Here is a 26,672-nt window from a genome sequence, read left to right on the forward strand (position 1 = left end):
CCAGCCGTACGGATAAATGACTCTGTATGCAGATAAGCAGGGCAAAAATGAAAGGGAAGCTCAGGAAGAGATGGCAAGAAAAATAGGAACTAATCAGCAGATTCAACCACTGTAATAATGCAGTAAACATGGAAAATTACATTATATTAGCTCCTCTGCTTCTCATTGTATGTATTAGCCACAAAGTCATCGATAGGCAATTCACTGTAAAGATGCCGCGCTGCAGATACCGGAGCTGCGCCCTCCTGGGGGAAGGCATTTGCGATGCTGAAGGGGAAAGTTGTCTTGTGAACTGTGTAAGGAAGAAATGGTTCAAGTTGAGCTAGAGAAATGCTCGCAGCTTTCTGAGTTAAAGATCTGCTCTCGGGAAAAGGGCAGCCAGGCTGTTTGTCCCCAGCACCCAGGCAGCAGCAGTGGTACATGCTGAGGCATGGCTTCATTGCAGTTCTGGGACGTTCCCCTGGTGCAGGAGAAATTGGTTTGCTGCAGAACACTTTTTTTTTTTTAAATATAGATGTATTTTTTTTTACTAGTGAACTCAATTTCCATTTTTTTCAATTTCTCACAAAGAATGACAAGTAGCCACTGCAGCCTTTTCCCTTGAGTTCAAGTAAAACCAGCATGTAACATTATTTGCAAATTAGCTTCATCCCTCTGGCTCCTGGTTCACGTAGGAACTGCTTGGTCTGGGGTCCCTCCCAAAATATCCATTTAAGCCATGTAACGATTCTGACTCTCTCATGCATAGTAGATGAAAGAAGATCCGTGGTTTATTTTTAAAGCTTTGAACCCCAAACATGGTCAATCACAGAAAGAACAGATTAAAAAAAGAGAAAGTCATGATAATGAAAAGCTGTAAGAAAAGCAGCCTTACACTTCACAGTAAAATCCCTTTTCTTTGCACTTTTTTATTAACAGCTCCAACTCTGATCAGTGCATAAATCTACCTGCAACACAGGATGTTGGAAAATTACCGAGAGACAGCAACGTCCTCCCCACTGCTTGGTGAGAAAGGAAGGATGCACCTTCAGGTATGGGCTGGTATTTTGTTTTATCCTCTGTTCCCCGTTTGCCTTGCACTAAACCTGCTTGTTGCGTTGACTAGAGGGAGTGAATAAGGTGTCTGCAAGCAGGAAATTCAGAAGCGATTCTCTAAACTTGTCTCAAGGCACAGATAAGTTGTCTACCTGGGACCTGCACCCAGGCAGCTCTGGGCTCCATCTGCTCTGCCTGACAGGGTAGAGGTGGTTAACAGTGGTTTTTTGGCTTGCATTTGGTGTTGGTTTTAAGCTGCTCCTGTGGAAGTTGATTGTCCAGCTCCTCTCGATGATGGCAGGGTTAGGGCAGCGCTGGGTGCTCTGGCGGCGAGGCAGCTCTGCTCTCCTCCCTGCAGTGGCATCGGAAAGCGGAGCACATGCTCGGCTATTACCCACTCCCCGGGTCAAGTCCAACATTGCATATGAATTCACCGCTTCCCCTTCACTGTACTGGTTTCTTAGGGATTGTGCGAAGGGCTGAGCAGGATGAAGCTGTGTTGGCTGCTGCTGCTGAGCAGCCTTTTTAGTGTAGGGGCAGAGCTAGACACTCCTGGGCTTTCTTAGTCCAGCCTCAATCCGTGCACTTCAAACAGGAGCCTTGTTTTAGGGCTGTGCCTAGCGCTCGGGTCTCACAACAAGCTGCTCTTGTTGCAATATGCAAAATGCAGTAAAAAAAGGGCCAGCAATGAGACAAAAAGCCAGTTTTACTTTGCTTTGAAGGGGATGGGGGTTGCTTCGCCCGGTCAGGGGAGGATGGAGAGGAGCAGTGGTTCCCAGGACAGGGAAAGGGAAGGCTGCTGGCTTTCTGAACATGGATTTTCTGATAGCTGCCGGACACTTTGGGCTCAACGCTGACAAGGCACTGTCCCTGAAACACTGGCCCAGCATGGCAACTGGATTATAGCCATCACATCCATTACCCTAGGGAGAAAAAAAGGTTTTCTATCCACAGAGGCCCGTTTAAAACAAGCCAGCCTTTTCCTGCATGTAAGATGATGTGCTTTCCTAAATATGTGGTCCTGGAGCAAGCAAGGACCTAAGAGCTACTTAATTCTTGGCAACTGGTCAACACTGCCATGCTGCAGGTTGGGGTTTCTCATTTATCTGGGTTGGTTGGTTGCTTATTTTGTCCCCTGAGCGAGTGGTTTGAGGCCATAATGTGAATTAGCCAATCTATCATGTCAGTGTTTACAAAAGCAAGTCCAACGGGACTGCTTTCAGTAAAGCCCTTTCTTTTCATGGTGTCCATCACTCCAGTTTGCATTTCCCCATCGCCGTGCTTGTGTTTGCTCCCTGCAGCAACCATCTGGGGTTTGCAGTGGGCAGATTGCTCTCACTGGGGCTGGCTTTCACCTGGGATCTCTTAGGGGATGGCAGTGTGTGAGCACTGAGGTCCCCAGCATGTCGTGTGGGCTGCAGTAGTGGGACCTGGTATCCTGACATCTGTGCTGGAGCGTGGCCATGCTGTGGGTAAATGGGGTGGAGTGAGATGTGCTGATGGTTGGAAAGGAGCTGCAGCTTTCGTTGCTTGAGTGGGTCTTTGTTTCATGGATGTGTCGGCCAGCAGTGAGGTTTCCTTGCCTATGGGAGATGCTGGGTACCTCAGAGAAGTGGCTTAGAGTTGTGACTGCTGAGGGCTCTGGGAGACGTGTTGCGTCCTGTCTGGATCTGGATTAGTTATACAGGTGCTTTTATACATATTTTGCCCAGAAAAAGGTCAGGAGGCAAAATGGGCCATAGGTGTTAAAAGGGGGGCAGATGACAGAGTGACTCTCTTGGCACAGGGTAACCATCGTGCTGAGCTTTTTGCCACTTCTGCCTTGGCCGTGGTGCTTCATCAGCACATTTCACAGTGGTGAGCTCTCCCCAGAGCTCCTCTGCAGCCAGGGCTGGTTTACATTTCTCCCTTTAGCCTCCCTTGCACTGAAACACAGGATGCACAAGCATCAATGCCTGACATCACATGCCAAGAAATGCTGTGAAGATGGGGTTTGCTCCCTGCAACCTGCCATTCCCACCCTGCATTTCTTGGGAGAGCTCCGGCGTCCTGCCAGCCCATGGGGGAGATGCTTTTTCATCCCCTCCCATCCTACGTGTGACCCATTGTGCTGCAGCATGTCCATGTGTGCCTCCTTCACCCCAGGGAACCCTGTGTTAGCACAGGGAAACATGGGATGATGCTGCACATTCAGTAGCTTGCTCCCCTGGAGCAAGACAAGGGCTGAGCGTAACGCCTTTTAATGTTCCTTCTCCTAATTATCCTCTTAATTACTCAATGAAATGCCCAATAAAACAAATCACTATAATTTCTATTTTATTCTGTGCCTTTCGTGGTTTACTTAAGAGTGCAGGATCCATTAAGGAGGCACTTTCTCATGAGGGAATACTTTCCAATAGATCATACTTACAAAATGGTTTTATGTTCCTATCTTGTGCTTCATCCTCGTTTTCCGTGCCAGTTTGCTAATTACCGGAGACACTGGTGGTTGGGAAGCGCTGCCTCCCTTGCTGCCCATCCCCGCCATGGTAAAGCCACAGCGCTGAGTTTGTGACATCCCCATGGCAACAGCCCGTGATGTCACTAGTGGGGATTACAACTTTGCGGAGCATCCAGGCGCAGGCGGCAGAGCTGGAACTCTTGGGCTTTCACATGCCTTTAAATAGAGAGGAATTAAAACGCGGGGAAGTCTTTAACAATGCTTTAGATTTCCCTTTTTTTATCCCAAAGGAAGGAAGCCTGGTGACCATGGGGCTGCCACCAGCAGTCCCATCCCCCGGCCCGTAGCAAACCCAGCTCCCTTGTGCAAACTTGGGGTTTGCTTGGGGGGCCCTGCTGCGGGATCCTGCAGTGGCCCTGCTGCGGGATCCCGTGGCCAAGGGCTGGTGCATTGGGCATGTCCCCAGTGTCCCTGGGGGCCATGGCTGTCCCCCACCCCATGCAACTCCCTCTGGCTCTGCACCTCTCAGTGATAACTGTGAACCTAAAGCAAATCTGGGGGACATAAGCCCCTGCAGCCCACCCCCCCATGCTTTACCCCCAGTCCAAACTGCTGTCTCCACTGGCTTTCTTCAGTGCCTTTTGTCTAATACTCATAGTATTAGCATAATAAGATGCTGTTCATGCACAGACAGCGAGGGAGGAAGATGAATGTGTGCACCTCTCTAGCAACAGGAAAATCACGTAATAACAACACACTATTTTGCACCTGGGGAGGAAATCCAGCTCACACGGCTGGTACCACAAACTGTGCAAGGCATTTAAACCAACGGCCCCAAAACTTACATGGGGAAGCCACCTGACTGATATTTATGTACCTTATTTAGCCAGCAGAAGCAAATCAAGCAGGTGGAAGAATCAATCTTTTTATTTTAGGTTTTCTAAGGTAGGAATAAAAATGATATTTCAAAGGCCGACGTGTCTCAGCTGAGCGGTGGTGGGGAAAAGCAGGCACCGCAGAACATACTGTCCTGTCTCCCTGTTTCTCAGATCATAACTTCTAAGCTGGATTCAATAGAAATAAATGTTCAGTAGTTCCAGTGGTGGCCTTTGGAAATGGAGCTAATGGAACAAGACAAAAAAATCGTTACAACATTTTGACAAGTGCTTAAATATTTAATGCTATGCATGGCACAGCCCGGTTGTGGGGAGCTGGGAGCACACCTGCAGGAAGCTGTGCCCTTCGTTAGCGAGAGATGGAGTCCTCCTGTGGACCGGGGCAGGGGAAATTAAGCAGATGCTGTTTGAGCTGTGCATTAATAAACAAGCCGAGGGCAGCTGTGGCTTCGGCGGCTGAAGGGCTGGGTGGTGGTTGCTGTATCCGGGACCTGTGGAGGAAGAGGAGGGTGGCCAGTTCTTGGAGGTAGCTGGTGGAGGAGAACACGTAATGCTACCCCGAGCTGAGACAGGGGAGATGAAGAGGCTGCAGTGATTAAATAGGATCTACTGAAATCCTTCCAAAGCAGGCTTAAGAATTAAGAGCCATCAATGTCACATTGAGGGTCACTCACTGCAGGACGCCTCCGGCCGGTGCCTGGCCTCCCCCTGTGCCTCTGTTCAGCCCCATCCGAGCGTGAGGAAACGCATCCTTCATCTCGGAGCCCACCCGGCCATTCCCCTCTGCCGCAGAACAGCGAACCTCAGCCAGCAGAGCCTCTGAAAAGCAAACTTCTCCGGAGGGGAAGGACTGGACTGTGCATGCCGAGATTTGCTTTGAATTCGGGTCTCATTAGGAAGTTAACAGCGGGGGAAGGCGGCAGTGAACGAGCTGGCTGGGCTCACATCGCCACTGTGCAGAGGGCTGACGGCTGGTCCCCTGTCAGCGACAGCCATGGGGACTAATCTGAAGAGGTGTCAGCCAGCAGTCCCTGTGCATCAGGGGCAGCATGGTTTGCTTGCTCAGATCCTTCTTCCCGTGCCCACAGGACTTGCGGTGAAGCTGCTGTGCTGGGGATGCTGGTGTGTTCTGCGCCACCCCGGGGCTGGGTCTGCCACCCAGCTCACTGCAGGTGTCTCGCTCGGAGGAGTCGTGGCCTTGAGCGATGCTCCAGGAGCACGGCTGTGCCGGGCAGACTGTGCACACTGCAACACCCCGGTCTCGGATAATACCCCTCCAACACCAACACAACAATATTGGTGGGACCAGACAGAGCCAGGATGGAGCCCATCGTGAAACCTGCAGGTGTTCCCTGTCTGGGAGCAAGCTTCCAACATGGCTCGGCCGCTTTGGTCATGCTGACCCGCACTGGAGCGGGACCCTGATTCATCTGCTGCCACTGAAAAGCCACCAGTGCCACACACCCGTGTCCCTGCTGGCACTGTGAAGCAGGGCTGCCTCTCCCAGCCACATGCAGGCAGTCAGCGAAGCCCTGGAAGGACCAGGGACTCCCGCTGGAGAAGGTTGCTTTTTAGTTTTGGTGGTGTTTTTTTTTTTTTTTCCCCTCCACCTTTCTCCTTATTTTCCACAGCTGGCAATGACTGGCCACAGCAGGGAGATTTTCACACCTCATTAGAGCCAAGTGTCCAACTCTACAGAGCTATCAACCCCAGTCAGAGCGATGTAAAGGGCAGTGCTTCCTTTAATCATCTGGGGAGCTCAGATTTGTTAGTGTGAACCCAGTGCTCCCCTACATACCGGAGAAGCAGGGGCATGGAGTGACAGGAAGATGATGCTGAGATGAGACCCATGGTGTTAAAAAATGATGTCTTCTCACCTGTGCATCAGCCCTGTGCAGACCGGGGTGATGAGGTCCTTCACCAACTGTCTCTTCCATTTTCCTCCATGGATGATTGCAGGTGGCCACGGGCCTACAGAAGGGCTGCTGTCTGCAGCTGAGACCTTGAGTGAGAGGTGATGTATAAAAATGTTCATTAGCAGGAGAAAGCCTGAACACCAGCATTTCTGGCTCACGAGGTGGAAGCATCCCTTTGTGCAAGGACCTGAGCGCTGGAGGTGTCAGAGAACTGTGGGCACTGCATCAACCTGTGGCTCCACAGATCCCCCTGGAATGAATGAGTTACATGAAATTTCAGAGCAGTGCTTCACCTCTCGCTGTCCCAGCCAGCGACCCTGACCCCAGCCAGCTGTAAAAGTGTGTCCTGAGTTTTGTGAAGTGATGCAGTTCTGTGTCTGCATCAGGAGATGAAGATCAGGTGCAAGCACCAGGAGACATACAGGCACAAAGTCCCTCCTCGCTGACTGCTGAGCCGAGCATGCACAGTGCTGTGACACGCACGCAGTGTTTTCTTCTAACTCTGTGCAACCCTGCGACCTTCTCTTGGCTGTCTCCCCGGTCTGCCACAGCCCCACGTGCCACGTACATCTCACGTGGGTATGGGAAGGACAGACGCATGAGGACCATCACAGAACTGCTGGCACACCTGACTGCAGGAAGATGGATGTCCTTCCCGAACACCCTGGCATGCGCAGAGGTGCTTCCACCGTGTCCGTGTCTCAGAGCTTTCAATGCTTATGATTTGTCCAAGGGCAACTTTGCAAAATGTCAGTGTTTTTATCAAAATTCTCTTCAAGGTTTAATTAAAGGAACTGTTTGGGTTTTGGTTTTTTTTTTTAAATGGACGATAGATTTTTTTTCTCTAAGAAAGCAAATGGTTTTTCAAGGAAAAAAATTTTTTTTGCTACTCTGTTTTTTGCTTTTTTGCTGTGTTTTTGCTACTCTGCCACATCTTTTTGGCTAACTTGCTTTCTAAGATGACCCTGTGAGCCACTCCACGAGGAGGGTCAGCAGCCCCGTGGCCCTGTCCAGCAGGTCTGCTGGGAGAGTGGCACCACCGAGAGTGGCCGAGGCAGCGTGTGTGCACCGCACGGCTGGGATCCACGCGTGCAAGCACCCCCGCAGCCCTGTACAGACAACAGCTGGTGCCGCAGAGGAGGTCAGTGACTTGCAGACACAGTTCTGCCTACAGATCTGGCAGTGGAGGCAAAGTCTGGGAGACGTTTTGCCATTAACCTCTGAAACCCGGGAAATCTGTGCTTGTGAAGCATTTCGGTTGGCGTTATGCCCTTACTGCTGCTAATGAAGGATGGATAGGACTGAAGGCAATGGTGTAAGAGACAGCCATGACATCCTTCTGGACTTTGATTTGATCTCTGTCTTTCATGGTCTTCCCTTTTCTTCCTGCTCATTGGTTTAAAAAGCAAGTCTTTGATGGGAGGTGGCAAAATCCCACTTCAGCGGAGTGTTTTTGGCAACAAACGTTTGCCTTTTGGAGCTGCCCTCATCTGTTGGGTAAACATGAAATTATTGTCTTTGACTGGAACTGAGCCTCTGGAGCCATGTTATTCCACTGGGGAGAGGCATTTTCACCGATTCTCAGTGTGGATTATTCTTGTGACTGACTGTAATAGTTTCTTTGGCTGTATTAGGACTTATTATGTCAGGATTTATTTCGGCATGAAGTGATTCGACATGCTGTAGTCCTGTAACTCTCCTTTGCGGGCTGGAATTTAAGAGGCCATCTCCTGCTTCCCCCACGGACACAATGGAAACAATTTCCCTGCAGCCAGACCCGTCTCCCAGGGTCGGCTTTCCCCAACTGCTTTGTAGCTGCTAAAGGAGCAAGTTTCCTGCAAAAGATAGGTAAAAACTCGTTTAGGTGAAAAGTATATATATAGAAAAGCCTCCTAGGAAGAGGAGGAGAGGACCATTGCTTCAGGGGAGCAATGCAGGCACTGGGAACTCCCTGGCATTAGCAGAGGGGTTAGCAGCAGAAAATGCAAGTAGGGATTAGATGTGGATTATATTGCAGAGATGCTGAAGCATCGTCAGTGCTGAGACATCTAACAAAGGGCTTAATTTCCTTAGGAGAACTGCTGGACCCAAAGCAGTCCTAGACATCACTTTTCAGGTGTGATGAGGTGGTAAGGCAATGAGTATATTCGCTAAGGCAGTGTGTTGTGGTATCTGGTACCTCTGGGAGACCTTGGTGATGCAAACTGGTGGACCGGCTCCCCAAAGCCACAGGTAATACAGGATTTTGGCAACTATTCCTCCATCAAATACTCATGCTCCACCAGATGTCAGAAGAAAAGGTTCACTTAAAACCCTTAAGTCCTCTTCAGTGCCAAGTAGAAATGAATTGGTAACACTGGCATTAAACTGCTGCTGTTTTCCTGGCTCCATTAACATCATTAAAATCATCCAGGACCTTTGGTTTATGATGTTCCTGTCTTGCTGGGATTGAGAAAGGATTCTGTTCATGATTTTTGGTCTGTTCTCAGCCAAAATAAAGACTTGTGTGTAGGAGCTGCTCTGGGCAGTCTTGAGACTTACTTAGTTTTGAGATGTCAGCTGAACACCTCCACAGGGCAAACACCAGCTCAGATCAAACTTTGGCACGTAGAGGGGGATGATAGAGGTGGATTGACTAGCTCATGTTGATTGAGGTGGCAGAGACATGGAAATTAGGACTTGACTTGCTGCCAAATCCCACCATGCTCAGCATAGGGCACTGGGCAGCTCTGACCTCCGCAACCTGATGTCTGGATCACGTTCTGCTTAGGCAAAAGGAGACATTTACACCCTGCTGAGCAGACTTGTCCAGTGCCCTTCACAAGCGGAGACCATGCAGGGAGGGGATGAGCCCTCTGCTCCGTAACGCAGCGAGCAAGGCAGCCCTTGCGCCCTGTGTGTGGCCACAGGGCACCCATAGGTCCCCTGGCCAGAGCCTGGGGACGGGGAGGAGCAGGAGGCTGGCCGTCCATCTGTCCGTCCTCTCCCACCGCACCAGCCTGAGTTAGCCTCAGCTACTTTTGGCAGCCTGATTCCCTGCTCCAGCAAGTGCTGGGCTGCTGGGGAGGCAGCAGGGAGAGGAACACTCTGTTCGGCAGCTGCACATTCCATTAATTTAATGAGGATTTTTTTTTTTTTTTACAAGGCAGATGGTAAAATAGCTATTTTCTGTTGTCTAATAAATACCATCAGCAAGGCAGAAAATGTGCAATCTCGCCAAGTCTTTTCTGATTCCTTGCCCTCTGTACTGACGCGTTTCCTCGTTCTCTGCTGGTAGCCAGCGGAGTGGGGTGGTGGGATGGAAGGGAGGGATGGGACGGCGAAGGCAAGTCTGAAATTGCTGGCGGGCCCCGCACAGTAAAATGGCAGCTTCCCCGAATTGGGCAGAGCTGCTGTGTCCTGCTGGGAGAGCTGCGCTCTGGCAGCCTTTGCCGATCCAATTCTCACTTCATCTGATTGCAGTAATAACAACTCACACAAATTTCCTGCCTCAACCTGAAATCTTCCAGCTCTGCAATGCAAATAATATAATGTGTGATGAGGAGCCCGATGACGGGGATAATAATAATAATAGTGATGATGCCTTTATTCAATGAATGAGTGAATCAAGCAAGCAAAAATAAATGGTATTCAGAGCCTCAAAATCAATAGGAAGAGAAATCAGGAGGAAGTGCAGGGGGACTTGCATCTCTGGGGGAGCGCTGTCCTTAGGAATGGTGTGAAGGAGAGATGAGCAAAGCCCTTTAGGGCTGGGCGCTCTTTGTCAGCCTGTGTTGCTCCGGGGTTTGCACCTCTCCTGTGATTATATTGCATTTGCTGAGCTCGCTGCTGCTCTGTGCCTGGTCCCAGCCTCTCTGTGATCTCTTTGGCCCCCTTGATTTACAGCTCTCATGGGCTCTCTGAATGTGTCTAAGCAGTTGGCAGGCTACAGACCTGACCTGGGGTTGGGTAATAACTTGTCTTTTGTCCCGTGCCCAGGAGGTTGGCCATAAAAAAGCTCCAGACATCAATTTTCCTCTCCACCGGGGTGGAATTGCAAAATGATGAGTTGGTCTTTGCCCTCATTTATCTCTTCTTTCCCTTTCTCCTCCTCTTTTTATCTTTCTCTTTTCTCCTTACCCTACTGCTCGTTGCTTTCTTCTTCACCCCCTTTCCACTATCTCCTCCATAATTTATCTGCCTCCCTCCCCTCTGCACATCACTGCTTCTTCTCTCTCCCCCTCTTGCCCTCTTCTGCCTCATTTTTCCATGCGTTTCTTGCCCATCTCAAAAATTCCATGCTTTTTCTTGCTGTGCATAGCAGTTTGATATCTATGCCCATAATAGCCTGCTAATACAGTAATTCTACAAGAAACCCTTTAAAAACCTAAAGCCTTGGCAGGCAGTAAAACTCACCTTTTAACTTGGCTTCCTCTTTATCAGGGATTCATTTCAGACAGGATTTCTGTGTGCACAGCTCTGCCACTCTCTGTTAGTAAAAGAAGGATTAATTCCTGCAACAGGTGAATACGTTTCACAGCTCTGGTGAGCAGGATGTATTCCCTACTTCCCACAGGTACGTGGGGGATTGAATCATCTAGCACAGTGCTGCTTTTTATTGAGCGTGTGTTAAAGGTTTGTGTTACCTACCTGTGTCTGTGCAGGGACCTCCTGGGGAATGCCCTCTTTCACCAGTGGGGCATTCCCATGAAAGCATTGCATTATCCAAGGGGTTTTTCCTATCTCTGGAGAGATGCTGTGTGTAAGTTTGGAGCTGACATCCTGCTCTCTCAGGTGGTACTGGCAGGGGTTGAGGTTACTAAATGCTCTACCCCAGCATCACCGGTGCCAGTGGCTGCCCTGAGCATCTCAGATGCTTGGACTCAGCTGCTGAAGCCTCCTTTGCCTCCTGTCTGTCCCACCAAGCAGTGCTTGCTCAGCTGAGGGTCTGGCACAGCTCCTGCCTGGCAATGCCCCTTCTCTGAGCTCTCAGAGTGCCATCTTTCATAAGCCTAAAGAAAAAGGACAAAGTTCTCCTGCCCTTTCCTCTCTAAACTCTTTTGATAGTGTCTGCAGCTTTGTATTGTGTTTAAATATATGCAAATCTGTCAGTGGGTGAAATATGCAGAAGGCAACACTGGGAAATTGTATCTGACTTACATCTGTGCTGGGGAGAGGCACTTGGTAAATGGAATCAGACCTTTCCTCCTTTTGCTCCAGCACCTCCATCAGGACCTGCCATAGGGCAACAAGGAAATAGCAGTGTCCTGAAGTCCTCTCCGTCTCCACTGCTATGTGGGCTTGGGGATGGGAGGGATAAAGAAACCAGGTTATTCTCCTATATTGCAAATATTGCAGAAGGAGTGATTTCTCTTGTGTCCCCAGAGTCACCCAGTCTCCCTGCTGGTCCCTAGGCGTGCAGGGAATGGGCAGCACTGGGTGTGGTGTGTGGTTTCTCTGCAGTAGTGGCTGAGGTCGTGGTGTCTTGGGAGGGACATCGAATGTGATGGCAGTAGGCAGTGAACAGCCCTTGGAGCTGGCAGCAGGCAGTGAGATCCTGGACTGGGGCTGCCAACTAATCCTAGGATGGAGAGCCCAGGTTTCATCATCTCTAGTGGGTTACTGAGCAATGGGGTAGGAGATGGCATGGAGTGGGGAGACATGACTTGCAGATCTTCCTGCCAGGCTGTTTTCTGGACAGCACAAATCTGGAATGATTCCCCTTGCCAGGCCGCCAGCTTTAGATGCAGGAGATGAGGTAGGAGATAATACAGCATGTCTAGTGCCAGGTATTCAAGAATTTCTAAGTACGTTGCAAACAGGGAGCTACAGGGCAGCATTGCTCTTTCCGTTTCACACACAGGAAGGCCCCTGAATAGTGGTGGAGATTCCTGCCAAATCACCCCAGGGACCCTAATCTCTGTTTCTTATTCACAAAACTTTGGGACAATGGTTCCCTGTGCTCCACTGGCAAAATAGTTGAAATTATTAATCTTTTTTAAGAGAAAAGAGCCTGATCTAGCAGAGATTCCACTTTGGATTAGTTAAACCTCAAAAAATGACATTTTTCATCAGCAAAAGCTGGCCAGCCCCCCACGAGACAGGGTCTTCAGCAAATAAGATGGCCAGCGTGTGGGGAAAAGAGTCTGTGGATAGAAAAGAAAGATATCAAAAGGTTGTGGTAAGACATCTTACCTTGCTAGCTGAGTTGTGAGGTGTCCTTCAAGCATTGCTAAGTACAGCAGTGGTTGCCATCTGGTCCACCTTCATCATCTTACTGATCCCTACCAAAACAGTTGTGAAGGGTCAAGGAACCCCGCTGGAGGGACGAGTGCCTGGGCAGAAACTGGCCTGAAGAAGTCTGTGGCTTACTTTATAGTTTAATGTGGTGCTGATATTCCCTTCACCAGCAGTTTCAGACCAGTGTTTCAGGGCATCCAAAGACTCTGCATCCTGATGGCCAGCAGGATCCGCGTTTGAAGGGCAGCATCAAATAACTACAGCTGCTTGGACAGAGCTTGCAAAGTTGATAGAGCCAAACTCTTCTCAATAGTGGCAGCAGCCTAATGGGGGCAATGGGCACAAAAGCAGCTTGGGAGGTTCAGGTCAGGAATTTGGAAAGAGATGTACACCAAGAGTGTGATACAGCACCAGAACAGGTGGCCAGAGAGGCTGTGAGGAGATCTCCAGGACTCAGCCACACTAAGCCATGGCTGGTCCAATGGTACAGAGATTCTTAGACATAACTCAGAGGAGAGCTCACTCGTGCATCCAAAGGACAGGGGACTGTCACTTGCCCAGCTCCTCAGTGACGTGCCTGGAAGAGACTTGCCACCCCAAACTGTTGTGTACTTGTGTGTTGAGAGAAGAGCCAGGCTTGAAATGTCAGTCAGCTCATTACAGCTGATAAGTGAGGTTTATTACAGAAAAGGAGTCTATCAATCTTCTTGCTCCTGAGGGGACTTACTCTTCAGCAGGAATGACTGGGGGATTTTAATGGAGTTAACTGAAATTTCCACCAGGGACCTAAGATGTTGGCATGTAGCTGAAGAGGAGAAAACATCTAATTTTCTTTTGGGAAAAAAATCCCTCAAAACCCAAGAAAACCAAGGGAGCTTCTGCCGCCTTGGATTCCTGCCTGAATGGAGGCTGCGTGCCTGGGATGGTATGTGTGGTCAGTTGGGGGGTTACAGCAGATGGATTAGCGCTTTCCATTTGTGGAGGACGGTCTGGATAATTTGGGAAGGAGACACTTGTGTGCGTGTGATGAAGAGATGACTTTGTATGTATAGGTCATGTAGCATCAGTTCCCTATTTGCAAAGAATGTATCTCATTCCAGAGATTTTCAGGGCTGGTGTACAAAGCGGCGGTGACTGTTCTACACTGACCGGTGTCCCCAAGGGAAGGAGCAACAGGTGCATCTTGGTAAATACATCTGGAGAGTCCCACTAGCTGCTCTGTCAGAAACAACATTGCTTTTAACTCCCCACTGGGAGAAAGACACACATGCTTTGGTTAGTTGGCTGCAGCCCATTTCATAAGCATGGAGACACCAGGCGTCACTAGCACAGCAAAGCCCAATTAGTTCTGGAAGCAGCACACGCAGGGTTGAACTTGCTCCCCAAGGCAGCAGTGGGGAAACCAGGCTTGAAAAGCGCTTGTTTCCTTGGGCAGACGTGGGCGCCCGGTGCCGGGGCTCGCAGAGCCCTGTGGCTTCTCCAGGAGGAGCAGGGTCTCCAGCCAGCCCTGGGAGGGGGGTTCTTTACTACTAGCTGGTTCAGGAGACCGGAGCTGACAGCGCTGAGGTGTGAGAACTCCACCGCAGTGCTGTCAATGATAGCGAACTCTGTAGATTAAAATCCCAGCCAACTCCCAAACCAGCTGTTAAAACCATCTCCAGCAAGCTCCATCCTCCTTCAGGTGCAGACCCAAAGTCCCCACTTGCAGCCACATCCCCACCTTTACCAGCTTGCCCCAAGCTAGATGGGTCAATGGTGGCTTAGTTGCACATCCCTGGTGGCCAAAAAGCATTTTCAAGCAGGTTTTGCTGCCGATACTGAGTTGTGCACTATCTGTGCTTCCTGCCTGATTGTCCAAGGTTACTCTGGGTCTGCCCATGAGAGCGGCAGTCACTGCCAGGACTGGCGTGTTGACACACCGTTAGCATCACTCTTCCCCTTCTCTTGCCTGGGTGTGAAACTCTTCCTCCAAATCAGCTTCTATCACCTTGGCTACAGTGGGAAGCTGGTGGAGCAGAGGGGGGTGCTTAGCTGTAGAAGAAATCTTTTACTGGGAGGCAGATTCAGCTGCAGGTGAGGTTTCAGCAAATAAAACTGAACTTCTGTGTTAAACAGCATCACCCGGCCGGGGCTGTTCTGCTGCAGATACTCCTTCCCTGCAGCAGCAGCACCCACCTGAGCCCCAGCCCTGGCCCAGCAGCTGCTCTGCCCTCCGGCTCCCCACGCCAGGGGCTTTGCTTCATTAACCTTCTGATAAGTTGAGAGTTCAGTGCTGAGTTTTAAGGAATTGGCAGTAATGCCAAGCCTTCATACAAGGGTAAAAATAGCCCTAATAATTTAGGCAGTTAGTTAATTAGCCTCATTTACTTGAAAGCACGGAGTAGTGTGGGAAGACTTTCCCCTGGTTTTGTTATGCTTTTCCTATTCACTTTGTTTGCCTTTCCCTTGCCATTTTCTCTGCTCCCTGACATACACAGAGGGACCTGAGGTGCTTTGCAGTGGTGTATGTAGGGAAGTGAATGCGAGCCAGGAGGGATGCTGCGCACAGCCAGGGCAGTGCTGTAGGGGTGCAGGACTGGTTCTGGTACCTGGGCTTAATGTGTCGTCATGTCACATTGGGAAGCAGGTAGCTTCTTTCCGTGCTGTCCCTTCCCTGTCCCACCTCTGACCCTTCGTCACACGTAAAGGCTGTGGCACATTCTGGATGACTCACAGCTATTTGACAAATATCTAAGGGGCCATTCTCTGCACCTCTGCTGTTCACAGCATCGCTTGCTTGTTCCCAGATAGAGCACTCTCTGTGAGTCCTTAGACTAGAACTGACGGACAGGTGAAAGGAGGCATGATAAAACGGGCATTTGTTGGGAGAACTGGGATGCTAGAGTAGCACAAGGCTCAAGGCAAGAGGACTAGGCTGGTCCTTGATACGCTGGCAGAGCAGCATCCTGCTGCCAGCCTGCAGCTGCCAGCCCCCTGGTGACTGTGTCCCTTGGTCCTCACTACTCCCACCCAGCCCCTAAGGACCACGCGTGTTCTTCCAGGCAGAGCTGCTCAAAACCTTTATCTTCACCCCCTGCATGGCTGCACAAGCTCACCTGGTTTGGGAGAGCTGGTGGTCGGATCCCCTCTGTCCTCCTCTGACTCTCATGAGTCCCATTGATTATTGGCCAGGGGAGCTGAATGAATTCTGTCTTCCTGAATTATTTCTGAAGGTATTAGATCTTCTCAAATTGTTCATCTTCCCCAGAAATGACAGCTCACAGGCACCTGGGAATAAATGGTGTCTTGGAACAATTTCATTGTTTCTATTCCAGGCAACAGGAATTCCTCAGATCTCGACATCAGTCCCCAGGCCCTGGCATGTTAGCATAACCTCCAGACAGCTATGAGTTTCTTGACCCAGAAAAAGGACAGGATTTATTACGAACCCTGGGAGACTGGTGCCCTTGCAGCTTCTGTACCCTAATGGTGTGCAGTGTATTCTGTGCTCCTCTGGCTGGAATTTTCTTGTCCAAACAGCTCTCTGTCAGCAAATGCCACTTCCACAAAATGGGCTTCTGTGTGTGAAATCAAATCAATGTTGATTAATTTTCATTTTGGAAAAAAGGGGAAAAAAAACCCAGTTAAAAATGTCAAGATCCCTTCTCTTTTCATTCTCACAAGGACTTAAATTCTTTATCTCTTAATGACCTTTTGTTTAAAGCCTTTGTGTTTTATAAGAAGTATTCAAAAGGGATGAAGCAAAATGAAGTGTTAAATATCTTTTGAAGCAAAATTTGTCCATTTCCATGAACTTTTTTTAATTTTATTTAAAGGCAGGCAGGAATTGCACTTCTTTTCTCTCTGATTTTTTGCCTTTTTCTCCTAAACCAAGCATACTTTCTGAGGCTTCCAGCTCTGCCCTGGCTGACACGTGCCAGCCTCTCCCACGATGCTGTGGGGACAGCTCTGACTCCTGCCTTGACCCTGCTCACGTTGTCAAACCTCCCTCGAGGTGATGGTGCTGGAGCAGAGTGGAGGGGAGAACCCTTTTAGCCCTGCTTGAAGCTGACACCGCTCTTTGCAGCGTCGGAGCCGCTGTGGTGACCTGCAGGCGCGTCCCTTCTCAGCTCCTGGAGCTGCTACACGTGTTTTTGTCAGCTCAGGCTCCCTTGCTGCACCGAACTGGGATGACGGCATCCCAGAGCTCTGACTCGAGGCGGTGTGCAGGCACAGACATGGTCATGCTGTCACACCGTGGCTGCATCTCGCTCCCCTTCGGTCAGCAAAGCGCTCAGCCATGCCGAGGAACTAGGCTCTGACTCCCTCTCCCTGGCAGCCCACCTCCTCCCTAACCACCGCTGCCTTCACGGGAACGTTACCTCATGCTGTGTGCAGCATTCCCCAGCAAGTCTACCTAATCAAAAAGCTTAAAAAAAAAAATTGCCTCGGTTGCTCATTACTTTTTTAATGAGCGTCTCTCATTTGACTGGCTAAATTGGATCGGTGTCTAGCACAAAGGATCATTTTTTTCCTGCAAGCCAGGGGTGATGTATCAGCATGTGGTAGGATGCTGAGATTTCTCACCTGGCCCCGGAGTCCTGCCTTCATTAAGAGATGCAGGGCAGCAGGACTGCATGATGGAGGATGTATTCGTGGAGAGAAGGCATTTGCACTTGTGCAAAGTGAGTGTAAACCTTTGTGGACCTTAGCGTAGCCCTGGTTGTGCAGTACACACAGTGTGCCTTGTGCACGCTTCAGCTGCAGGCTGGAAAGGCAGGAGAGGAAAGCAGGGTGCTCGAGGCAGGAGAAGGTGACACCAAGGCATGGTCAGTTGGGGCAAAACTTATTTTTAGAGCTGGTCTACATGGTTTTGCACACATTAAGGTTTTTTGTTTGGTTGTGGCTTTTTCTTTTTTTTTATCCTGGGAAAAAGATCTTTTGACCTACATAAAAAGGTTTGCATAAAGCTTTTGCATCCTTCAAAATCACTTTTTTTGAAAAAAAAGAAAAAAAAGTTGTTTCAAGTTATTTGAAACTAATGGAAAAAAAGTTCTCTCTGATTTTCTTAGTTTTCCTTCCTTCATTTCCTTTTTTTTTTAACTCTAAGTAAAAAGCAGGGTAGTGGGAGAGAAAGGAGAAAGGAGTCATTAAAGAACACCGAACATTTCTACTTTCTACTTGAAAGAACTAGAGTTGAACTGGAAAATGTTCTTTCAACTTACAGAAAAAAAAATATCAGGAATAAGTTTTGGCTGAAGGGTAAATATAAATGTTTCCAGTGAAAATGTTCTGAGGGGAGAAATGTTATTTTGGAGGATTTCTCTTCCCCAGCCCCATGGGATGCCCTTAGTTGTACACGTGAAAATGCGAGCTGCACAGATCACAGCCAGTGCGTGTCTGGGTTCCTCCTTGGGACTGTGACTTTCCTGCTGTTGCTTGGGGTAACAAACTCGGGATGCGGGATGCAGAATTAGCACGGTTCTGCTCCCAGGCTAATGGACCCACATGGACAGTTTTAATGTCCGGAGCTGGAATTTCATCCGTTGGCAGGGCATGAGCACTCGCTCTCAGGGTTAATGAAATCTCCTCTCTTAACTGAGGCTGTGAGGGACAGTTTGAAAGTCATAAAGCCTTTATTAAATCTATGTCTCCTTTCATGGCACAAAGCAGTGCTCTCCATGCGCATGTCACTTTTTGTTTTCCTGGCATCACATCCCTCTCTGCCTTCCGACACATATGTCTCTTGCTGGAATTTCTTCTCCCAGCCTCCAGCATTCAAACAGCCGAGCAGCATTTGTGTGTCTCCAACAAGTAGCCACTGAGCCTGAGAAACGCATTAGCTGCCTGACCTGGTTCCAGCCAGGTGTGAAAAGATGCAGTGGCTCTGGCTCTGCTCCACCTTTTCTGACCATGTGAGGCAAGGCAGAAGGCTTCTCCTCTCTCCATCAGTTTGCGTACTTCAAGTCTATTTAAAAAAAAAAAAAAAAAAAAAAAAGGGATAGGAGTGGCAAGAGGATAAACAGAGCCAATCACGGGGAAAGCTGGGCAGATTAAAAGGCATTTACTGGGCTTTCTGTACTAGAAATGAAAGAAAAACCCTTCAATTAGCTGTCTGCCGAAGGAGCTGAGCAGGAAGGGATAAAAGCTGAGATGCTTTTGCAGGAGCAAAGGGAAATTGCCAGCCACGAGGCTGTCAGTGGGCTCTGAGTCAGGCGTCGTTGTCAGAAGGGTGTTCAGCCTGTGGTGCTGCAAGGGGGGACCTTCCCTCTGAGAGCTGCCAAAAGGCTCCATCCAGCTTTTCTGCCTTCCCCTGCTTTCTTCTGCAGCTCTCTTTGGGGACGGCCCATTCTGCAGTCCCAAATTCTTGCTCAGAGCACGGGAGCTTCACCTTGGCAAGTGCTGGCGTTCATGTCTGGAGCGATAAGCTTGCTGGTGCACTCAGGGAGGTGATGCGGCTCCTGGGCAGCACGAGTGCCTCTCACAGTCATCCTTAGAGCCAAGGGCCTCCTGCCCCCATACCTCCGTGTCCTGTATATCAGCACACCCCACGTACTGGCCTGTGCTTTGGGTCACTTGTCACCATTTTGTGAAGCAAACAGGGCACCTGGGAAGGGAAGAAGCAGCTCTTCTGCCTGCCCAGACTTCGAGCATCCACTCCTGGTGCACACACAGAGAGGCTCCCTTTACCTAACAAACAATTATTTAACAAAGTATGCAAATAATATAATTACTGTTATTTGTTTAGCTGTTACAAGTGTTTGAAATGTAAATGTCAACTTTGGGATTTTTGCAGGGTACGTGTGTGTTGTTGTTGGCTTTCTCTCTCTTGTGTGTGCTCTCCCTGGATTGCAGTTTGATGAATTTCTCCTTGTCCTAGAAAAAAAAAATCACTAATGTGGTTTCTGTGCGATTACAGCAGAAGATGCCGAAGTGGGGATTACTCACAATAACTCCTCTTACTTCGCAGATCTGAGTGGGAGGCAGGATTCATTACACCGAGTAGAGAAACAAAGAGGAAATGTCTTTCAGCTGACTGCTTGTGTCTGCCGAGGCAGCATCCTCACCATGTCAGGGCTTCCCTCCCTGGAAGGTGAAGGGTCAGGCAGGGCAGCCATGGGGATGTTGGGACCTTGACAGCAGGCTCACAGGGACCTGTTCCCAGTCTGCCACAGCTCCTCCATGGACAGGAGGAGTGGCGACTCTGAACTCTGTTTTTCTAGGAGGTAAATTTTTATCTCTGCGGGAGGCTGGAGAAACCCTGGTATGGATCTGCCCTGCTGGCGTGCTCAGAGCAGAGCCCTGCTACTCAGTACCGTGATGTGTTCCAAAGGTGTGTCCCACTGTCACCTGTCCTGGCTGGCATTTAGTACAAATTATGCTCTGAGGAGGTGGTCACCGATAGATCATCACCTATAGTTCAGGAAATCAATCCCAGGCTTGCTACCATCACCAGTGCAGGACTTAGGCAGTCAGTCTGTGCTCTGGATGCTGTCAGGTGGCTTTTGCAGCCCCAGTCTTGGCCCCTGGTCCATGCTGAGAAGGCTGTTACAGACAGGGCAGGGCATCTGTGACTGCAGCACCTCTGCTGATGTTTCACAGCATCCCATACCCTCTGGGGAGAGCCCAGCCCTGCTTGGGCTTAAGTGCTTTCTCAGATGCACAGCTCCAAGATGAATCCAATTGGATTCATCAGCCGGCAGCAAGCCTGGCACCAGCTTTCCGTTCAGTTGGCTCAAAAGCCAGCCCAGGAATTGGCATGAAATTAGAAAGGCTGCATCTCTCCTGTATCTCATCTTCCATCCCCTTCATGGTCCCTGTGTCCACACAGTATGCTGGGACATGGAGCTTATGGGTTTCATGTGAATCTCAGGGTGGGAAAGGGGTAAGAGGTTTTCACCTCCAGTGTGGGCCAGGTGAACTGAAAAGAGTGAGGTGGTAAACACAGCTAAGAGCTCAGCTCCTGGAGGAGCGGGAGAGCCTCATGCCCAGCTCAGCGCTGAGAGGTGAGCCCCAGAGCATGGTGGACCGCCAGGGAACTCACTCCTTGTGGCAAGTAGGAGTCCAGGATTTCTCCACATGCAGATGCTGCCATGGAACCGGGTGAGTCCATGCGCAGCATGGATCTGAGTCTACTGGGATTAGTGGTTGCAGCTGAGGATGGGTTGGAGCACAAGCCTACACAGGGTGGTGGTGAAGCCCAAGCTGGGCCCTGTGACCTGGCTGCTGTATGGCAAGAAGATGCTGAACCAGGCTTTCCTGCTTTTTGAGGTTTCCCCTCTGCCCACTGGCAGGGCAGGAGTTGCTGGCACGGGAGCACTTTGGTGTGCTAGTCAAATGCTAGGAGTTGGTGCATGGCTCAGACACATTCGTCTCCTAAATGGGGCTGTCCATGCTCTCTGGACTTGCTTGTTAGTGCCCTGCTCTTGGTGCAGGTACTTACAGCCGCGAGTGATGCCGCTGGCCCCTGGACACCTGCACCAGACAGCTGGGCCATGGGGTGCAACCAACGAAGCCGCTTGTTTCTTAATTGCACAGACAGGAATCCAGTGACCTTTGGCAGATGTCGTAGCCCAGTGGGCTTGTGTAATTGAAGCTGGTTATGATTTGTCATGGCTCTAGACTTTCCGTATCTACTTCATTCCCACTTGCTCCTTCAGTCTCTCTTATTCCCTCTTTCTTTCTTCATGATCTCATTATTTTGTGCCTCTCTTTCACTCTCTTCAACCATAGTGCTTCCTGGCATGGGGAGGTACCCCAGATCTAGCTGTCTTTGAGGGATTTGGGTTTTGCCCGTTGCAGTATTTTCTCCACTTCACATCCATCATCCAAGAAAACCTCTTTATGCCTGTGACCAGGAGACCTGCACCCACCAGAAAATTCCAGTCCATTCCAAGCTTAACGATAAATAACACATTGCTGTGGTCAATACCCTCAAAGCAGCCATGAGCTCCAAATCCCAACTTCCCACCCCCATCAGGTGAAGGTTGAAGCATTACAATTTTTATTTAAATTCCCTCATAGGTGGCAGGTTCAATGCTATTAACATATTTCAATTCAAGCCATTCTTATTTTAATTAGCCTTAAGTAATTAGTTCTAATTCATCGCCATTTTTTGCTCTGCATATTTTGGGTTATTTACTTCCCTTGCTAAGTAACAATTTGATGTAATTATGTGCTACTCATTCTTTCTATTTACATATGCTCACTCACTCAGATTTCCTCGTTGAAATTTCAACAGATCCTTTGAATTCCCTCTTGAATTGTTTTCTGAGTTGTCAGCGGTGTGGAAATTGTGGGGTGGAAAGAGAATTGAACCTCTTCTCTGGACATCCCTGGTGCCAAAGGCAGTGACAGTGCATGTGAGCACCTGGGCTGGCAGTGGGCTGCTCTTGGCAGGGAAGGTCCGTTGCCAGGCTTTGTTCCTGGGAGTCTGGATTCTCATATGAAAGGGCTCTGGGGACCGATCCAGCTCGCTCTGTCTTCCTCTTGGGCTGCTTTAGCCCAGATGCCAAAGGGACCAGTCGCTGTTGCAGCTTCCCTTCGTTTTCTTTGTGCAGGCAAAGATGCTTTGGCTTTCCAGAATGGAAGTGGCCTGGCTTTCCAGAAGTACAGTGCCTCTGTTCCTCAAAAACTCTGCATCCTTAAAATGCTGTAATTTTTTAGGCATTTTGAGTACTTTGGGCAAATTTTTCACTTTTATATATGGCAATTTCTTAGCTGGAATGTACACTTATCTCAGCAGCCATTTTCCTAAATACTCTCAAGGACCATATTCTTGTCTTCATCCTCTTTCCTCAAGAGTAGCCCTTCTCTTAGCACCTTCTCTGTAGCTGAGATTCTCAGAGGATCGTGGTTCATCTCTCTGATCAGCTGCTCTGAATCCATCTTTTTCACTCCCTCAAAACTTGATTCTGAGAGGCCTTAACATGACTGCCTGCAAAAACGTGGATTTCATGCTCACGTGGAGCGGGTGCATACCTGCGTGTATATGCCTGGCAACTTTTAAGTGTATTATCCAACTCCAGCCAAATCTGATAGAGGGTAACAGTCTCAAAAATAGCAAGTTCCCTCAAGGTTTGAGCAGACAGGCAGAGGTAGAAGAGAGCTGCCCTACTTCTACTGAGGAAAAAGCTGCCATGTTGTGCTGAGCTTTTATTTGATGCCGGCGAATCCATTTGGGAGAGAGCTCACATCTCAGCACCCCACCCACAGGAAGGACTTCAATCAGCACACGCACCTTCTCAGGCACCCAAGTCAATCAAGCTCAAGAAAAGCAGGATTTCATCATTCAAGTGCTCTGGAACTACTTGTTGGTTTGGGATTTTTTTGTTTGTTTTGTTTTTTGTTTTTTTGTTTTTTTTTTCAAGTAGCTTTTTCACTAAAATCTTATCAGCCCTTTGAATCCATGTTCCATTAGCAAATTCTGCTTGCTTCATGAATATGCACGTTCACAATGTGTAGCATGGGCTTAACCGCTCCCATTGAAGTTGATAATAAAACTCCTGCTGACTTCAAAGAGAACAGAGTCAGGCAATGCTGAGTGCTTTGGAAAATCCCACCCCTGGTTGTTATTTTATTTTTAACACATCTACTCAGGAGCTGTGGGATGGGACTAAATACTCAAGAATGAGTAAAGAGGAAAAAAAGAAAAGATCAAACAGCTGAAAATGAAAATCTAGATTTTGAAGTAAATATTTAATGACCTGTCCTTGGATCTAAGACTCACGGTGGGAGCAGTTCTCCGTTTGTGCGGGGAAGGGTCACAAACCGCTGCCTTCAGGCATGAGGGTTGCTACACACCTCGCACTGGCCTCCATCCATGATCTTCTTAGGGAGGCCATCAGTGGAAGTTGAGATCTGAACGACACAAGACAGGGGACCTTTAAGTTATGTCAAGGCTACACATGCTTATGGGTTGGAGTGGAATTGATTCCTTAAATCCTGCCCCTACACTTGGGTTTGCTGTGTTTAGGAGAGCCCAGAGAGGAACTGGTCCCTTCTGCTGGCACCAGGACAAGGCAAAGACCCAAAGCATCCCACGGGTTATCAACTCTGCAGACTAGCAGAATACAAGTCTGTTCAGTCCCATCTTAAATGGTCCATTTCTCCACTCCTGTCTTGCTGTGTATTTTGCAGCAAAAAGGCATTGCAGAGTTTTACAGCTCTTCAGCCTTTTTTTTTTCAGATGAATTACCCTCTCAGCTCTCTGTTTTCCCCATACTTGGTGCCATAGCTTCCAGCCTACCATGGGAACGTGGAGGATCCCTACCACAACCCAGTTTAGCATCCAGCTGATTTCAAGGGGGCATAAACATGCCTAAAATTGTAACGCACAAGTGATTTCAACTGGGCAGAACTCCCTTAACACAAGCACCTGTTTACCTGTTTTGCCGAGTCAGGGCATGTTCTCCTGACAAGGACTTTGTGTTTTACTGTTGGCTATTTTGGTATCTTCTTGTCCCAAGATTATTTCCAGTGGAAAGAACACAGCATTTTTCATTCCAGCAGTATTTTGGTAACAGTTACTATTTCCTGACAATATGTCTGTATTTTAGGACTAAACCAAATTACACACTGGAAGCTCCTTTACCCACTGCAGTTTCTCCAGCACTACTCACGTGCCAGTCACATCAAGACCAGAATCTGGAAGAGGCACAATAGACGCTATATTAAATTTTATACAGACTTGCCATCAAATTACATGCAATAGCTACTTGATCATATTATATCAATCCCTTTTCGCCTGTCCGTTTGAAAAGCAATTGCTTTTATCTTGATGGCTTGTTTTTAAATTCAGACCTTGCCAGGACTTTACCTATGGCTTTTGCCTGATAGCAGCAGAATTCTCCTGTTCATCTGTTTTAGTGCAATATAATTTTGTTTGGTGTATAGTTGCATTATAAGGGGCACAGGCAAAAAGGACCCTCTCACTGTAACTAATTTTAATCGTTTTCCTGATTTTTGTCTTTTATTATCTGTTTCTTGACATGAAGCCTATAAAAATCTTGAGAGCAGTAAGGACTTGATGCTGTAAAACAGTCATGCTGAAACCACTGACAAATATTTTTTTCTTTTGCTCTCCTGCTTGCCACCATGCTCCAGGAGACTTTAAATTTGCCATCAGACTTTTGCAGAGTTAGAACCTGCCTTTTCAGCTCATTAGATCATAGGTAATCCTACTCCCTGGCTACACCATACAATTGTTATTACCATATAAATCCCAAGTACTTTGTGTAATCTTCTAGGCTGTTTTCCTAATAGTCAAGTGCTTTAGAAAAAAACAGGAGGGTCATAATTGTGGAAAATTTTATTATGTTGCATCTTTTATCCGTTCCCTGAGACCAAAAGGGTTAGTTTTCCCTTGCTCTATACATTGTACAAACTTTGCATCACTACAATTAACTCAATTTGGTGCAGGTGAGCACAGAATAGGGCATTACCTTATGGTGTTATCTTACACTACAGATTTTTCTTGGTGGTCAATTCTTTAAACTCAGTTGTGAAAAGACCTATGGAGGTTGAAAGAGTCTCCAGTTTGGATTCAATGCAAATTATTCCTAACTTCCATATAACTATTTTTCTTCTGGTCAGTACTTTTACTTGAAGCTTAATGCTAGTTTGCTCTAAAAACAGCTGTGAAGAACTATGCTTGGCTCAATGAGTTTTATTATTAAAAAAAAGCCTGTAAAGTTACGGTTGCACTTTTTTCTAACTGCCAAAGAGATTTTGGATAGTTGCAGAAGTAACCCACAGAATTAGTAGAAATCAGGAAGAAATATGTTCATCCACATGCTGCATTATCTGCCTAGTTGGAACCTGCATACTTTGTTCTAGATTGCAGTTTTGTTCTGAAACTTAGATAAAAGCACCGTATGGGATGAAACTTTTAGGTGTATTAAACCCATCCCATAATGTTTATTTTTATATATGGACAAGAGATTACAGCTTTTGTTTGAGCTTCCAAAGTCATCATCAAAAGCAGCCATTATTTTTTTGAATACTTACTTTGTAGTCTGGTATCTGTCCTACACTAGTTAATTCATGTAAATCTAAAAAAATGGTTGCAGGCAGGATGGCATCAGAAACATGGAAATATAGCATCTGGGTAGAAAGGGTTGGGTTTTGCAACATTTTCATTGAAATTATTTTCTTCTGCCAGATGAACAGATGCAGTGAAAACAGTCTTATCTGCAGCCTTTCTTTTGGGGAGATTAAATGAATGAATCATCTATCAAAACATTATTTCATTTGATTACATAGGAGATATTTATAGCATTTCTAAATATAAATCAAACAGACAAAAAAAGGAAGGTTCACAAGGAATGGCCACTCTACACAGTCAGATGCTTCTTCTGTACCCAGAAGTATTTTTAAATTCCTATTTCTTCACCTAGGTTGGGTGAATGCAGTTCACTGTGCAGCGAGGGTGTTTTAACAGACTACAGTCCTTATGCGCGTATTTTGGTCTGATATTTGGGCTGCAGTTATGGTTCCTTGTAGAATTCCCTTTGGTTCACGTTAGAAAACAATGTACCTCATGGTTTTCAAGAGTCTTACCTTTTCCTTATGTTTCAGAACAAGTTCTGGAATAGATGCCTGGAAAACCTGAAAATTTAGCGATGAGGTGATAGAAGAATTTGTGTCTTGCAGGAAATTATAAGACTTTGACGTTCATTTAGATTCTGGATGGAATATGAAGTTATATTAAAAAATATTTCACGTTAATTTAATGTCATTTAGATATGACTGTTTGAAGATTGTATTATGTGATTAAAACAGAAATGCAAAATTCTCCTGAAGTCTTCAAAATTAAATGCTTGATTTATCAAAACATTCCTAATTCTTTTAAAATGTGATTTTACCAGAGTTACTTCATGCCAGGAGAAATTTCAGTTTTGCTGAAATGCAACTTTCTGGTAGGAAAGTGGAAAACCGTCTGACCAGGAGTGCCTGACTGTAGAGGTAGCTGGTGATGCTCTTTGCTAGGAATGAAATGTTATTTTAGGCCTTTGACTATTGGTTTGATACTGTAGTGTTGGGCTTTTTGGTTTTTTATCTTTTTCCCTGACTGAGCTTCATCATCTTATCAAAATAATTTTGCGCTTGTTATGAAAAAATTCCATATTTTTGTTCATATATATGGACTCCCTTGTAAGAAGGCAAGCCAAACTCTTGTATCTTACT

At 47.7% G+C, this 26,672-nt stretch overlaps 1 protein-coding gene across 7 annotated transcripts in view; it reads left to right on the forward strand.

The window, feature by feature from the left end:
• The window catches only part of ELFN1 (extracellular leucine rich repeat and fibronectin type III domain containing 1), a 109,144-nt gene that overhangs the window by 22,549 nt on the left and 59,923 nt on the right, over positions 1-26,672 (forward strand). For all 7 annotated transcript variants that reach the window (XR_005827675.1, XR_005827674.1, XR_005827673.1 and 4 more), the window contains exon 2: positions 919-1,031. The gene's annotated coding sequence lies outside the window, so the exon portion shown is untranslated. The remainder of the gene's footprint in view (positions 1-918; positions 1,032-26,672) is intronic.

Source organism: Falco naumanni, chromosome 4 (assembly GCF_017639655.2).
Source record: "Falco naumanni isolate bFalNau1 chromosome 4, bFalNau1.pat, whole genome shotgun sequence".
Taxonomy (NCBI): domain Eukaryota; kingdom Metazoa; phylum Chordata; class Aves; order Falconiformes; family Falconidae; genus Falco; species Falco naumanni.